The sequence below is a fragment of the Hypanus sabinus genome, unplaced genomic scaffold, assembly GCF_030144855.1.
Source record: "Hypanus sabinus isolate sHypSab1 unplaced genomic scaffold, sHypSab1.hap1 scaffold_631, whole genome shotgun sequence".
Lineage (NCBI taxonomy): Eukaryota > Metazoa > Chordata > Chondrichthyes > Myliobatiformes > Dasyatidae > Hypanus > Hypanus sabinus.
This window is the reverse complement of record NW_026781487.1, coordinates 174,174-192,095: the sequence shown is the minus strand read 5'-3', so window position 1 is coordinate 192,095 and position 17,922 is coordinate 174,174.

The following is a 17,922-nucleotide window of genomic DNA, read 5'->3' as shown; positions in this document are numbered from 1 at the left end:
GATGACTTACAAAGTAGCTGAACAAATAGTGGATGTATTAGTGATAATTTTTCAAAACTTTAGATTCTGGATTAGTTTCTGAGAATTGGAGGGCAAACGTAACCCCACTTTTTAAGGAAGGAAGGAGAGAGAAACCCGGGAATTATAGACCGGTTAGTCTGACTTCGGTGGTGGGGAAAATGCTAGAGTCAGTTATCAAAGATGTGATAACAGCACATTTGGAAAGCGGTGAAATCATCGGGCAAAGTCAGCATGGATTTGTGAAAGGAAAATCATGTCTGACGAATCTATAGAATTTTTTGAGGATGTAACTAGTAGAGTGGATAGGGGAGAGCCAGTGGATGCTGTATATTTGTATTTTCAAAAGGCTTTTGACAAGGTCCCACACAGGAGATTAGTGTGCAAGCTTAAAGCACACCGTATTGGGTGTATGGTATTCATATGGATAGAGAATTGGTTGGCAGACAGGAAGCAAAGCGTGGGAATAAACGGAACCCTTTCAGAATGTCAAGCAGTGACTAGTGGGGTACCGCAAGGCTCAGTGCGGGGACCCCAGTTGTTTGCAATATACATTAATGATTTAGACGAGGGAATTAAATGCAGCATCTCCATGTTTGTGGATGACACAAAGCTCACACCAGCCTGCGCCGCTCTGGAGAAAACAACACAAGTTTGTCCAGCCTCTCGTTATAGTTCATGCCCTCTAATCCAGGCAGTATCCTGGTAAGCCTCTTCTGCGCCCTGTCCAAAGCCCCGATATCATTCCGAAAATGGGGGCAACAAGAACTGTATGAAACACTCCAGATGTGGTCTAACTAGTTTTATGAAACCGTGTCACGAACTGTAACGTTTTAGAAACGAACCAGCAGCAATAGAGTTCGCACCGGAGTCTGGTTTTGATGTTAAAATCACTCTCTTTATTAGTATCTACTTATAATATAGTAACTTTATGAAATAAATGAAAGTTAACAGTGTTATGTGTATATATGTGTAAATGTATCTCACAGACTATCGAGCGTGAGGGAACAAAGCTTAGAGTCTTGAGATGGTAAAGTAGGAAAGTTCAGTAATCCACGGAATAAATGATGGGACAGAGATATTTGTAATCCAGGGTGAAACGTAGAGAAAAGGCCGTTACTTCGACATAACCGTCGACGAAGTTCTTATCCGCTGAATCCGTCCAGATACGAGTTATCAGCGAAAGTGACCTGTCACAGGAATACCGTCTTCCCGGGGTTACCACACAACATACCCAGGCGAGGGTTAATACAAGATATTCCCAAATCCACTGTTATGGATTATACGAAGTGACAGCCACACACATTCGTTGTGGTTCCGTGTACCGATGATCAACGCTCTCTTGCGGGCATAGCAGAGTTCCAAGCCTCAGCTGCGACTAACTGAAGCGATCAGCTTTTCCGGTCTCTCTCTCTCTCTAAGTCTGACTGACTGCCTGTCTGCAGATCGCTCTCTCTCTCTCATGGTTAATCCACAGTCAGCGCTGTCAGCCTGTGACTGACGTCATAGTCCCGCCTCCTCACGCCGGCGCTCTTCAAGAAACAGTCACAGTACGACCGCAGGCTCGGAACGGCTGCAACACAACTTCCCGACTTTTGAACTCAATGCTTCAACTAATAAAGACAACCACGCCATTTGCCTTCATAACCACCCGATCAATCTGTGCAGTCTCTCTCAGGGAGCGATGAACTTGGAGTCTGAAATCCCTCTGATCATCAACACTTCTGGATTTTGCATTTAACAGTGTACTGTCTCATACATTCGACCTACCGAGCTGCCGAGATGATCATCACTAATCAAATCTCACTGAGATTTCTCAGGTCCTCTTGAATTTATTGCCAAGTGCACAAGTACGGGAAGGTACAGGGACAGAGAAATACTGACTTGTGGCAGCATCACAGGCAAGTACATTCGGATAACACACGGAACAGAAATATACGATTCTCTGTCAGTAAAACTCTATAAATATGCAATATGTCATTAACAATATAAAAATACATTGTGTCATGATCAATATTAAAATGTGCATTTGTGTCATAACAGACTTGGAAATGTTGAATTTGGTCCCTGTCTCTATTCCCCCTGTAATCCACAGCCAGCTCCTTTGTTTTTGTCACAATGAGGGAGAGGTTGTTTTCTTGACACCACTGTGTCGGGGTGATGTCTTCTTCTCTATACGCTGCCTCGTTATTTGGATTCAATGTAGTGCAGCCAGCAAATGTAATTAGCAGATTGGAACCCGCCACTGCAGTCCCACAGTGCACTGAACTCTGGGGAACTCCAAACGCTACCTCCTTCCAGTCTGAAAACGACCCACTCATCCAGACACACACTACCGGCAGTTTATCGATCTCCAACGAAAAAGCCTAATCACCTACTCCCGATGTTCAATACCATTGCTGTCTCTGAGTTTACTACTGTCAAATGCCGGGAGGGACATAATAATCAGAAAGTCTCCAGTCACAGCCGTGTATATAAAATGTGATCTCAGTAGGTGTGTGGCGCATGCTCAGAATGCGAAGGAGACAGACAAACAGCCAAGTCACAGGCTAATGAAGGGGAGGAATGATTCATTTTGATACAGAGAGAGAAGCAGAGAGTTTGATATTGTGCCTGATGCCGGAACTGTGGCCAGTTAGAGGATGAAGTCTTTTTCCTCCGCAACAAGGAGGGAACGACCACGTGTCCATGTCCGTGATCTGACTTGATCCATTGCCATGACGTTGATAGCCGTTTGACGTCATTCATCGCAGATACACCAACAACTTCGCCCTGGGAAGCGGCCGTTCAACTGCTCCGTGTGTGTGAAGAGACTCATTCAGTTAACCCACCTTGTCATGCTCCGGTGAGTTCGCAATAAATAGAAGCCACATTTCTGTCCGGAGTGAGCAAAGAGATTTACTCAATCATCCCAGCTGCTGCAACACCAGCAACTGCACGTCAGGGAGGAAGTTCAAATCATCTGTGTGTTAAACGTTTAACCATCACGGTGACTAAAGGCAGCTGCAGGTTCATAAGGGACTGTTACTGTCAAATTCTGCAGTTCTTGCGACTGCTCATCGCCCCCAGGACTGAACCCTGGTCATTGAGCATTGCAGGGGTCCGTTCTGCTGATGTTAGACTTAAACTAGACTGGTGTTTAATATTCTGAATCTGTGAAAGATAAATCACTTGTATCAAATTCCATGTCTCACTGGAGAGGCCTCTTGGCCCATCTTGCTCCTGCTCATGTTTCTGTTCCATATCAGTATATGAAAATCTACCCCTGCCGTTCCCCTCTCACCCTCCCTGAGATGACAGGTTGCAACTAGTCACCACTCTATGGGATAGAAGATTTGTTACGTACCCCGTAACTGGGTGTTTAAACAGCAGAGGAAGAAGAATTCGTTGGAGCCTGGTGGTACCAAACTAAAGATGTTTATTTATAAAAATAAGCAAAACCATAACAATAATGCAAAGATACATATAAAACAAGTTAGCAGTAATAAGCCTCAAAGTGTAGGAATAATAATAAGCAATAATAAACAAACTCTATTGATGTCTAGGGGCAAATGTATTGTCATAGAAAAGTATGAAGTTCAGTTCAGTTCATGAGTACTGATGTAGTTATGGTTGTTGTATTGTAATCGTTGGAGAGAGAGAGAGAGAGAGAGAGAGAGAGAGAGAGAGAGAGAGAGAGAGAGAGAGAGAGAGAGAGAGAGAGAGAGAGAGAGAGAGAGTACTGTTGTGAACTACAGAACGAAGGAGGGATAGAAACTAATGTATTCATATCCTGTTCAGTATCAACACGGCGCTGCCAACACGGATCCGCCGCAGGACAGAGAATATCCGAATAAAGAATACCGTCAAACACCTGATGTGTAGAAAAACATATCCAAGGTGCAGACAACAAAAGTAAGCAAATATCATTCATAAGTGAAGCTCCTGAAAGTGATTCCACAACCACGAAGCCACTCATCACCGCAGCCGATTCAGGAGTCCATTAGATGCAGGCCAGCGCCGATATCAGTAAACCTGATCGAGCGGTGAGTTGAACCAGCCCTTCCCTTGCTCCCAGCCCCGACACCACGACGGGTTCAATCTGACACGGCAGTTAAATTGTTCAAATTGCCGATCGTTCTTCGCTTACAGCCCAGGGCCCTGCCACTTGCACATTTTGTCTACAAAGTTAACCCGGAATGCAACAAAAAAAAAAACGAGGTACAGATATAAAAGATGATATATCAGGGTAATCCAGTCAGTTACATTAAGGAATAAACCAAAAGTCTTTGTCAAGTATTCAGTATGAGAGAGGCAAGGATGGATATTGGCAGTGCTGAGGCAATGACAATGAGAATGGGAATGACAGTGCTGAGTGTGTAATGCAGTTCAAAGAAATGTCGGATGAAAATAACTATTATGCCTCAGCCTTCACTGTTAAACACACCAGCAATATACTTAAAAGTCGCGAATGTCAGAGCGCAGGGGTGGGTGTATTTGCTCTTGGTAACGAGTAGGTACTTGGGATGCTGAAAGGTTTGACAGTATATAGGTCACCTGGACAAGATCGAGGAAACACCAGGGTTCGAAAAGGGATTTCTAAGGAGATGCTGAAGCTATTCGTAATGACCATTCAAGAATCACTAAATTCGGGAATTGTTCCAGCGGAATGGGAAATGTCAAATGTCCGTCCGCTATAAGAATGTGCTCGAGGCAGTAAATAGGAGACTATAGGTGAGTTATCCTGTTCTTCAATGACCCAGTCAGAGTCCTGACCTTAACCCAGTCGAACAGACCTGGGAAGTCCATAGGAGTGTTAAACACTGGCGCTCCACAACCAACCTGGCATAGCTTGAACAATTTTGCGAGGTGTAATGGGGCATATCTTCCTTCATTCTGCTGTGTAAAGTTCATAGAGAATTATCCCAAGCAATATACTGGCTGTAATATCATTAAAATGATTGAACTAGGTACTGAGAAAGGTGCTATGAATACTTTCTATCTGCTAACACTTCAGTTGTTGAGGTTTTTTTTTATGTCTTTTACATTTACAATAATCTCCGCTTTTAGGTGATTCTGTGGAAAAGAAAAACAGAAAATTCACAAATAAAGACTCTCAGTTCAATTGATCAAACTCTCTGTATGCAATACGCAAAAATGTGAAAGCCGTTTTGTTTTTAATCACCTCTTTCCGAGGGAAGCAACTATGCTTTCATCTTATCTATGTCAGTCATGAGCTGTTAAACCTGCATCAGCTCACCCTTCAAACTTCTACGGTCCATGGAATTTGCAAAGTTCTTGTATTTCAGACCCGAAAGTAAGGAACATCCTGGTAAACCCTTTATGTTTTAATGAAATCTTAACTTCAGCACAATGATCAACTCTGTACCGAAAAGTCAAAGTGCGCCACATCCACGTATTGCATAAAAGCAACAAAACTTCCTAATTCCTACCAACAGACAATCTGCAAATGCTGCAAATCCTAACAACACCACAAACTGCTGGAGGAACTCAGCAGGCCAGGCAGCAGCGATGGAAAATGTAGAGTCCATTTTTCGTAGCCGAGGTCGTTCATCAGGAATACAAACACCTCAGTTTTTTTTTTTCCTTCCTGTCCTAATGAAGGGTCTCGATCTGAAACATCGACTGTAACCTTTTAGATAGATGTTCCCTGGACTGCTGAGATCCCTCAGCATTTTGTGTGTATGTCTCGAATCCTATATTTATTAGTCCTCTGAATGAAAAAAAGTATTTCATCACTCTAACTAGCTGTGCCATTGTTTTCAGTAAACGATGCTTTTGCATCCTCGGCCCCTCCCTTTCCCTGGATTCCATTCTTCACTGTGTACATCCTACACTGGTTTTAAGTTCCACGATGCAATGCTTCACATGTAGTTGTCTGAACTCTATTTGCCAATCCACAGCCCACGTTGCTAAATAATCCCCTTATGTTTTTTTTTCATTGTCAGCTAAACTAGTATAACAACAGCAACTTTAGTATCATTTGAAAACTAAGCATGCCTCACATATCCACACTCAAATAATTAATATAATGTTTAAAGCACAGATGTCCTGGAACTAGCCCCTGTGATACAACATTACAGACAAGTCTCATTTCTGAGAAACAAACTTCAATTATCATCCTCTGCTTCCTCCCGCTGAGGTAATTGTGAACCCAATCGGCTCAGTCTTTCAACTATCATCCTCTGCTTCTTCCCAGTGAGGTAATTGTGAACCCAATCTGCTCAATCTTTCAACTATCATCCTCTGCTTCCTCCCACTGAGGTAATTGTAAACCCAATCCGCTCAGACTTTCAACTATCATCCTCTGCTTCCTCCCACGGAGGTAATTGTGAACCCAATCCGCTCAGTCTTTCAACTATCATCCTCTGCTTCCTCCCACTGAGGTAATTGTAAACCCAATCCGCTCAGACTTTCAACTATCATCCTCTGCTTCCTCCCACTGAGGTAATTGTGAATCCAGTCCGCTCAGTCTTTCAACTATCATCCTCTGCTTCCTCCCACTGATGTCATTGTGAACCCAATCCGCTCAGTCTTTCTCGATCCCACGCTATCTAACCTGTTAGACTAATGTGAACACAGGAATACGTTAACCCTTTCCCATAATCAGAGAAGAACGGAATTATTGCAGTTACATCGACACAGGAGGTGCAACATATGAAACATCCGGTGCCCGTTCTGCCCAGAGTCTGCACCGCTGCGGCGCCGACAACCCAGGCGGTCAGACAGAAGTGGCCTGTGGCCTTCATCTTCCCCAGTGCGTCCCCCGAGGAAACACAGACATCCCCTCGAACTCCAACCATCAATTTGCGTTGCCCGGGGATTTCGATGTGTTCCTGATCTCACTCGTGCATCAGGAATGAAAAAAGACTTGGTGGCAGGACAGCTCTGTCTGTTCACCGTGGCGCGGATCCCCAGGCCAAGAGGAGTACGGTCTTCTCAGGGCACTATCACCGTGGTCCGATATTCCTGGGTCGGTGGAGGACCATGGTGGCCGGATGTCCCCAGAACTGGGATACTAATATAACCGCATGGATCTCATTGTGAGAGTGGGTGATGATCCCACACTTGTCGGTAATTGGGTGCCGATGCCAGGCTGGGAGAAATGGCCAGTGCTTTGATACTGAGAGTCGATGTTGGGAGCGGTGTGTAACATGAAGCAAGGCGACGGGTCCAAACCATGTTCTTCATTCTCACTGGACCGGACAGTTGAATACCCTCGTGGCCATAAACAGGAGCTCCAGATTGAAATGGTAAGAGAGAAACTTGAGTGAAATGTCTCTGAGAATGGACTAACACTGAAGAGATAGTTTTGATCAGCAGTGAACCGGCTCCACGGAACCGGCTGGGAATGGCAAAGAGACTGTGGAAATGTGGCGGCACAGATGCGCCGGGTAACTTGCTCCTAGTGTTATCGAGCACAGAATCCCAGGCATCAGCACCTGTCTTCCTTCTGAACCATGATTCTTCACTGCGTTCTCCCAAGCTTGATCATATCCTTCTACAAATGGGTGCAGCGGAGGTGGTAAGAGAAGTCATAACAACATCGCAGATAATTACAGACCAGTCAGTCTTACGTCAGTGTGGGCTCAGTGTTGGAAAATGTTCTTGGAGGGTATTTCTGACTATGTGGAGGAGGGACTGATATGCGATAGTTATAAAGGGTCGGTCATGATTCACGAATGTGATTTAATTATTAAGCACACCGAAGAAGATACAACAGTGGATGCTGTGTACAGGAATTTTAGTAAAACGCTTGATAAGATTCCCAATTGTAGGCTCATTCGGAAAATAATAAGTTACGTGATAGAAAAAAATGGCTGTGGTGATTCACAGCTGGTTTTGTCTGCCCATTGAAGGTTGTCTGCAATATTAGATGGAGAGTCTCTACCTGGAGATCGGTGACGAGTGGGGTTCCGCAGAGTTCTGATCTACGACTCCAACTCTTTTGAATTTTACCAACTAATTTGGTGAGGAAGTGGATCCTTGCGCTGGTACCATTGCAGAACACGTTAATGTTGGTATTGTTGTGGATGGAGTGGTCGGTTCTTGTTGGTTACCAAAGGGTACTGATAAGTGCGGAGCTGGTCTGAGAATTGGCAAATTATGTTCAATGTGGAAAGGTGTGGCCTCATTTAGAAGGGATAATTACTGCCTAAATACTGCGCGCAGGACTAGGAGCATCTCAGAGTCCACATCCATCGATCCAGCAAAGTGGCCACGCAAGTTCATAGGGCTGTCAAGAAGGTGTGAGAAGTGTTGGTCTCAATCGTCAGGGGACTGAATTAAAGATATATGTAGAAAGTACCTGAATGGTATAGATCATTGCGACATCACATCATATGTGATTTCTTCACTAACAGAAAGCTAAGTTGATAAATCATCTCGGACAACTGTGTTCCCCTTCCGATTAATTTATAGAGTTACAGCACATAACGACACTAGGACAGGTAGGGGTCAAGCACTGTACAGAGAGGACGGGGTCTCCCGGGTCATATTAAACAGGGCAAAAGTGTGTGGATATTTCCCGTGTTATACCGACCGGGATTTGAAGAGGTGGCTGCAATGAGCAGGTGAGATCTCAGCTCTGCACATTGTGCGGACCAGGGGGACTACAAAGGAACCAAGAAGATCAGGGTTTTAGGTAAAGGAAGAACAAACAAGAGGCCAGGTGGAATATTGGACTAATTGAAATTGAAAATTGAAGTGATTGAAATAGGGAAAATGCGAGGAGCGGAATATGTTTTTGCAGCTGCCTTTCCGCTGGAAGACACCAGCAATATGCCTGAAATTGACGAGATTCAGCGATAGAGGTGAGTGCCAAAGTCATTGCTGAAGAGACACGGTTGGGCAGACTGAATTGCCTGGAGATGACTAAATCACATGGGCCACATGGACCGCATCCAGGCTTCTGAATGAGAAACCTGAGGACATTGTGCTGGGTTTTGTCGTGGTCTTACAAAAATTACCTACTTCGGGAAATTTTGAAATTCTCAAATGTGACACTACTGTTTAACCGGGTAGGGAGGTAAAGGACGCCAGGATATAACCCAGTTCTCCCACCATGCTGCTGGTAAGATGACATAGAGTTTCCCAAGGGGTTGGCAATTTATTGGATCCCCATGGCAGACTTATTCAGAAAGTCTGTGGACTGCTTGTATTCAGAACTGGAATGTCCACGGAAGGCTGTGGGTGTTAGCGATGGAGTGTATTGTACCTGGGGTTCAGTGACTAGTGGTGTTCCGGAGGAATTTGTTCATGGATCCCTGCATTTTGTAATCTTTATAAATGGCTTATAGGTGGAATTGTGGGTTATACCGTTTGCAGATCACACGAAGGCTGGTTGTGTGGGGGATAAATGATTGTGAAAATTCGGCGTGACATCCAAAGCTTCTACGAACATTATTTGGTGTTCCGTGGCAAATATGTTGACTGGATGCAAAAAGAGAGGTACCGGAAAAACAATGGTCCTGAACGAACATTCTGGAAAAAGTATCAGATCGACTCCAATCCATCTTGGGTAATGCCCTCGTCACCCACCCAGCGACAGCATTCTTGTCATCTACACCGACTGCGGCCACAGTTAGTCAGCATCGATCGTCATGGATGCCCAGGCCATGATCTCGCCTCGTTGCTGCCACCAGAGAGAAGATACAGTAGCCTTCAAGCTGACTTCATCAGTTTGAGGAAGTTATTACCCCTCAGCATCAGGAACCACAGAGGATGACTTCAGTCAGTTTGACTGGACCCATTGCAAAAATGGTCCCACAATCTCTGGACTCACTGTCAATGATCATCTCATTCTCCAGAAAGTAATAGCTTAATCTTTGTTATCATTATTTATAGTTTTTCCGTCGTTTGCATCTGTACAGTATGTTATCTTTTGTCTGTTGGTTATTTTGTCTGTTTTGTTGGATGCGGTACTTCATTGACTCTATTTGGTTTCACGGTTACACTGAGTCTGCCCGGAAGCAAACGAAACTCTTGAATATGTAGAGATGTGCATGTACTTTCTTAAACAGAAAGGATAAGTACCTTGCAATTTGAACTTTGTTGTTACCATAGATAGCAAAATACGTTGACGTGATGCACAGTGGAAATCAAACCATTGGGAATTCAACCCAGAAAACTGGCCAATGCAAAGCCAGCCAATTATATAATACAAGACTAAAAGTTTATTCAGATATTCTACATGAAATATAAAATTCAGGCGACAGTAGACAGTGAATGACTAGAAATGTTATTGGATGGGCAGTGATGGGAGAAGAAGGAAATGGAGGACGAACTGAATAAGTACGTTGCATTAGTTTTCACTCTGGAAGACACCACGGATACACCTTAAGTTCGGGACCGTCTGCAAACAGAGCAGGTGAAGCCAACATTGCAACAGGAAAGGTTCTGTGGAAACTGGAAGGTCTGATGTTAGTGTAATTCCCTGGACAGTACTTCTGCTGTTGTGCTGTAGGTATTTCTCTTTTCATCACATCACGTTGTTAGGGAATAAAGGAGAACACAACGACTGTAATAATTACGGAGGCATATTCCTGCTCAACGCCATTCGGAGGACATTTTCCCGAGTAGTTCTTAAGCGGCTGCAGACTCTGGCAAAACACATCTGCCCTGAGTCTCAGCGTGGCTGCAAAGCAGAAAGATCCAACATTGACAAGATCTTCTCCCTTGGGCAGCGACAGGAGAAGAGCCGGGAGCAGAGACAGCCTTTGTACATTCCCTTTATCGATCTACCATGGCTACCGAGCTGGTCAGCAGAAAGGGCTTCTTCACACTCCTGCCGAAGATCGGCTGCCCATCGAAGCTGCTGAATCTCATCGCGACTTTCCACGACGGCATGCAGGGGACAGTACAATTCGATGGATCATCCTCTGAGCCCTTCCCCATCCAGAGCAGGGGTGAAGCATGGTTGTGTCCTTGTCGCAATGGTCTTCGAGATCTTCTTCTGCCTCGTACTGCTGTACGCTTTCAGGACATCTGATAACGGAGTGCACCGACACACGAGGGCCGACGGCAAGCTCTTCAACCTTTCACGCCTCAGCGAGAAGTCCAAAGTGCGTCAGGTCCTGATCCGGGAGATAGTCGTCACTGATGATGCCGCCCTGACGTCACACACACAGTCTGCTCTCCAGAGGCTAGTCAGATCCCTGTCTCATGCTTGCCAAGAGCTTGGTCTCACCATCAGTCTGAAGAATGCAAGATCATGGGCCAGGACGTCAGTGATCTCCCGAGCAGCAGCATCTGCGAGCACACCCTGCAAGGGGTAGATGAATTCACAGCCAAATGCTACTGTAATTTGAGGAAGTCCAGTGTAAATCCATCAGCGGTCCAGAGAACCAGCAACATATGAGGACTTGTTTCTGCAGATTCTCAGTCCCTATTATTACACGATATCTAATCTTCATGACAACCCAATTATCTAGCAGCATTTGGAAGTAAGTAACTGCCCCATTTCATTTGTTACGCAACTTATGTTTCATTGAAATATTATTAAGAAGCGATTTGTATTTAACAATCCCGTTCTAACATATCGCCACTTCCAAGTGAGTGCCAATCGAGCCCCTTGCCTGCATTTCCATCCTCGGTGTAGAATGTGTTTTCATTCTCGGTTAGATTCTACGAGACACATTCAATGTATTCTTCCGGTACTGACTGTCCACAGTCCTAACACCTAATTTGACTCTACCTTCCAAATGCTCTTGCCATCCTGGCAGATTCTCCACATCTTCTCTCATCCAAGGCTAATTTAATGTAAGTGCTATCTCTTGCCAAATCTTCCATATAACTGAAAACCAACGTTATTAACATTTGACTCTGTCCTTCAGGCTTTTTTATCATCCTGGCAGATTCCATCACAGCCTCTCATCTTCCAAGGATAATCTAACCCCTCTTCCAAATCAACCATATAACTGACAGCAAACACTCTGAGCATTTATGTTGCAAGCTTATCGTTTGATTCTCAGGATAGGAAGACAACATAAATAATAAAATTTAATACTGTTATTGACCTTTCTGAAGCAAAATTGCCGGGCGCACGTTAGTCCTACTGAAGATAATGTCGAAGATGAAAACCAGGCAGCTTCATAGGAATAAATTACTCAAGAATGCCGCCTTCCGGAATAGTTGGTGCAACGCATGCTCAGTTTGTTCAGTGTGATCACAGGTCACGGGCACGATTTATCTCATGCAGTTAATGCCTTATTCCTCCGCAATCCGACAAGAGGTTCGACTCGATGCGTTAACTGTACTCTTTTCATAGATGCTGCCCGGCCTGCTGAGCTCTTGCAGTATTTTGTGTGTGGAACATGTTATTGTACAAGAAGTGAATCAGCTGCATGAACTTCCTTCTAAAACCTTAACTCGGCGGAATATAAACATCTATAAATCGCCATTGACCGCGGTAATCATGAATTATCGTGGGAGTGCTTTCCCGTCGTGCAGTCAGCATTGAGCATTGGGAATGATTTCATAACCTGACAATTTTACTGCAAATTTGAATTCAATTGAACAAATCAATTCAATATAATCCCTCCTCCCACTTTATCTGGAAAATTAGTCCTATAGCGACATGAGGTTGTATATTACATTCGGTTCACTCGGGAAGTTCACGTTCGTAAAACTACGGTCCGGCCTGCTGCAGACCAACAACAACGTGACCACTTTCACTGCTGACTGATATGTGCAAGCAACTGATTCAGTTCATTTACAATTGATATTTGTGTTTGTTGCCGACTGTGTCAGCGATCCTGCACCACGTGATAGGAGAAACGTCTTAAGGGGTTGAACAATGACTGGAGAGCGAGGAACTTGAAACGGAACTGCAGGACAGCGAACAACTCCGGAAAAATCTTGATTTAACTCATTTCATTTGTCCACAATGTCGCTTATGTGGTCTCATCTCCATTGCTATTAATTATTCTTTTACATTCTTGAGATTTTACCTTCCAGCAGTCTCAATCTCGGAAAAGACTAATGAAATGTGATTACATTTATCAGAGTCGCTCTGACACTACCTAATTTCAAACGCTACACCTGCGGATAAAGTCAGAGAGCAGGAATGCATCACCACTGAATGATCTTTTGCTCGAAGTATTTAATACTTAACGCGCTTTCTTCACTAAAAGACATTTAACCCCACTGGGCCATTACAATGCACCATAATCGAATGTGTCCGGCTCCTTTTACCGTCCGATAATGCAAGTAGAATTAGAAAAGGCGCAGCGGGAGACCCAACATCTTTCAGGAGCTTCAGCATTTTAGAATTATTTTCCTAGCCGATACACATATGGGACACGACTTAGTCAGTCAGAGACAGATTACTTACGATAGGAACAAAGTACGCAGATGAATCTGTCTGAATTTTAAATCATCATCAGACTCTGATGGTAAATGCAAGTCGAAGTGAATTCAGGATTTTGCTCCATATCAAGTTTAAAACATTTTCATGGGGATCACTAAACTGAACATATAGCAAACCAGCTCTTTCAGCAGCTTATCCTCGGAAAACGTACGTGGAAACAAAGTGGCACAGCTTGTGCAGGAATTACAAGACAATTCTGATGTTTCAGTAATTAGAAACAACTTCTTAATGACTTCACATACAAAATGCTGCCTAGCCTGCTGTGTTCTACCATCATTTTTTTGTGTGTTGTTGTTTTAATTTCCAGCATCTGCAGATTTCTCGTGTTTGATTCTTAATGACTTAACGTTTGTCAAGTGATACACCAACTTGGATTGCGCAATATATTTCCGAAAATCCGATATATGATGTTGCTTCACTGATTGGAACGTTTCTCCGTTCAGTGTTTTGAATGCTGAAAACCGGGCAGAGTTCACAGTCAGCTCTTCAGCTCCATATTGAGTTTATTCTGGGTAGGTAGAGTCAAAAAAGGTAATTGAATGCTCTTTTTTAGATAACCTGTACTGTTCATGCTGATTTTAGTATAACGGCTGTCAACGTGTTACTGGGACTGGGACAGACGTCCGGATTTCCAGACGTATCGCGCTCTTTGGAAATTGGAGAATGATTAAGGCTACATTTAGTCCAGCATGAAAACCAGATAGAAAGTCTCCAGCTGATTCTGATTTTGTATTTACATTTTAAAATCTAAGAACAGGCGTTGAAAACATGAGAAAATGGTGTCATTGAATCAGAATAAATGCAATGAGACCATAAAAGCCTTGGAAAGAATTAGGCCATTGCGCAATTGCATTTCGCTCCGCCATTCCATTATGATTGATTTATTGTTAACTTTGTACCTTCATGCCCTGATTAACTGAGAAGATATAAAAATCCGCCTTAAATCCATCCAGTGACTGGACCTGCACCGCCGACTGTGACAATCGGTTCACAAATTTACCGTGCGTGGCTAAAGGAAAAATTCCTCATCTATGTGCCTCATCGATGTCTCTCAATTCTGTGCTATCCCCTCCTAATTTCTCCCACTATCGGAAAATGTCTCTCCAACTCCACTCTATCCAGGCATTGCAGCATTCGAAAGGTTTCAAACAGATCCCTCCTCATTCTTCTGAACTCCCGTGAATACAGACTCGGTATAATCAATTCACTGTAATTGATTACAACCAAGTAGCTTGCCACATGTGTCACTGCAAAGAGATCACAGCTCAATACCATCACAATACAAAACCCCTGGAAACAGAATGAATCCAGGAATATATAAAGCAGGACATTAGCTTGAATGAGCGGGACAGTGTTCGGATCGGGTTTTTCCGAAATTCGGCCTGTTCTAGGGAAGTGCCTGGGGTGAGAAGTGCTAGTCCTTGGCTCGAGAGATTCTGGCAGTTTTGGCAGTTGGATAGTGCGATCAAGAATTGATTAGCAGTTGTTTGGCAATTAAGATTTGAATAGCTCAGACTCAGCAGAAAACAGCTGATTGGGCAATCGAGGTCAGGTGTCCTTGCAGCTCGCAAAGCTCAAGCAAATAAAAAGAGGGAAACCTCTAGCAGTGCGGCTTGGTTGAGGGAATTGCCTGTTGTGAAAAGTGCTAGTCTTTGGCTCGAGAGTCTCAGGCGAGGAGGTTTGAGGCTTGTGGGAGGAGACTACGCCAGGCACAATTGGAGAGGGTGAAGGCATGATCGATAAGCTGATTCAATGTGCTACGTGCATGATGTGGGAGGCCAGGGACACTGCTGGTGCCCCCGGCTACTACAGCTGTGGAAAGTGTGTCCAGATTCAGATTCTGAAGGAGCATGTTGCAGCACTGAAGAAAGAACTGGATGACCACAGTTTTATCCGCGAACATAAGAGTTTTCTGGACAGGACCTACAGTGAGGTTGTCACACCGAGGATACCAGAAGAGAGAAAGGGGGCGACGATGAGGACGGAAAAAATGCTTGAAATACAGGAGACACCAGGCATGTACCTCTCGTAATCAGGTTCACCCTCTTGGAAGCTGTCAGGACAGAAGATATAGCAGTCTGAGAGGCGGACAGGTCTCCGAGCCGAAAATTGTTGCAGAAGCAGAACCGAGGAGACAGACATCAGGAAGAGCCGTGGTAGTACGGGACTCCATTGTGAGAGGTACGGAAAGGGGTTTCTGCGGCAACAGGCGAGATTTAAGGATGGTGTTTTGCCTCCCTGGTGCTAGGATCCAGGACATCACGGATCGATTGCAGGGAATCCCCAAGGGTGAAGGTGAACAGCCGGAAGTGGTAGAGCATGTCGGCACAAATGACATCGGGAAGGACATTCTGCAGCGGGACTTCAGAGAACTGGGAAGAAAGCTGAAAAGCAGGATTTCCAGGGTGGTTATCGGTTTGCTTCCAGTTCCTCGTGCTGGAGAGGACAGGAACAGAGATATAATGGATTTGAATGTGTGGCTGAGGAACTGGTGCAACAAGAAAGGATTGGACCACTGGGATCTGTTTTGGGGTAGGGATGAATTTTACAAAAGGGACGGGTTGCACCTTAATAGGCGGGGGACCAGCATACTGGCAGACAAGTTTGCCTCTGCAACACGGATGTCTTTAAATTAAGTAGTGGGGGAGCGGGAGGGGATGAACTGGAAATATAAGGATGGAGTTAAAGTGAAGGTGAAAATAAGAAAAGTTAAAAAGGACAACAGAATCAATGGAATAGAAAGCTCAAGAAGAGATCATACAGTATGGCCAAGTGAAATAGGATTTGATATGAAAGGAGAGGGGAGTAACGAATTAAACGTATTATATATGAATGCACGAAGGATAAGAAATAAAGTAGATGAGCTTGAGGCTCAATTGGAAATTGGCATGTACGATATTGTGGGAATAACAGAGACATGGCTTCAAGCGGACAGGGCGTGGGAAATGAATTTTCTAGGATATATATCTTATCGAAAGGACAGACTGACTGGCAGAGGGGCTCTGTCGGTGAGGAATGATATGGTCCCTTGCGAGGGGGGACATAGAATCTGGAGATGTAGAGTCAGTATGGATAGAACTGAGAAATTCAAAGGGTAGAAAGACCCTAATATATATTACCTACAGGCCCCCAAACAGCAGTCTAGATGCAGGGTGTAAGTTGAATGAAGAGTTAAAATTGGCATGTCGCAAAGCTCATGATACAGTTTTCATGAGGGATATCAACGCAGGTAGACTGGGAGAATCAGAATGGCACTGGATCCCAAGAAAGGGAGATTCTGGAGTGCCTCCGAGATGGATTTTTAGAACAACTTGTACTCGAGCCTACCAGGGAGAAAGCAATTCTAGATTCAGTGCTGTGCAATGAACGGGATTTCATCAGGAACCTGGAGGTAAAGGAACCATTAGGAGGTAGTGACCATAATATGGTATGTTTTAACCTACAATTTGAGAAGGAGAAGGGAAAATTGGATGTGTCGGTATTATAGTTGAACCAATGGAACTATAGACCTATGAGGGAGGACCTGGCCAAAGTTTAGTGGAAAAATACCCTAGCAGGGAAGACAGTGGAACAACAATGACCTGTATTTCTGTGAATAATGCAGAAGGTGCAGGATCGGTTCTTTCCAAAGAAGAAGAAAGATCCTGAGGGGAGTAAAGGGCGGCCGTGGCTGACCAGGGAAGTAAAGGGCAGTATAGAAATAAAGGAAATTAAGTATAACATAGCAAAGATGAGCGGGAAACCAGAGGACTGGGAAGCTCTTAAAGAGCAACAGAAGTTAACAAAAAAGGCAATACGCCAAGAAGAAATGAGGTACGAAGGTAAACTAGCAAATATAAAGAAGGATGGTAAAAGCTTCTTTAGGTATGTGAACAGAAGAAAAACTTTGTTAGGACCAGAATTGGAGCACTGAAGACACCAGAAACGGGTGAATTTATTCTGGGGAACAAGGAAATGGCAGATGAGTTGAACAAGTACTTTGGATATGTCTTCACTAGGAAAGACACAAAGAATCTCCCAGATATAATAGTGGCCAAAGGAACTAGGGTAAAGGATGAACTGAAGGAAATCTATATTAGGCAAGAAACGGTGTTGGATAGACTGTTGAATCTGAATGCTGATAATTCCCCAGCACCTGATGGTATGCATCACAGGGTACTTAAAGAGGTGACTCAAGAAATTGTGGAAGTATTGTTAATCATTTTCCAATGTTCTATAAATTAAGGAACAGTTCCTGCAGATTGGCGGGCGGCTAATGTTGTCCCACTTTTCAAGAAAGGAGGAAGAAAGAAAACAGGGAATTATAGACCAGTTAGCCTGACGTCAGTGGTGGGAAAGATGCTGGAGTCAATTATCAAAGATAAAATGACGACACATTTGGATAGCAGTAGAAACATCAGTCCGAGTCAGCATGGATTTATGAAGGGAAAATCATGCTTGACTACTCTTCTGGAGTTTTTTGAGGATGTAACTATGAAAATGGACAAGGGAGAGCCAGTGAATGTAGTGTACCTGGACTTCCAGAAAGCTTTTGA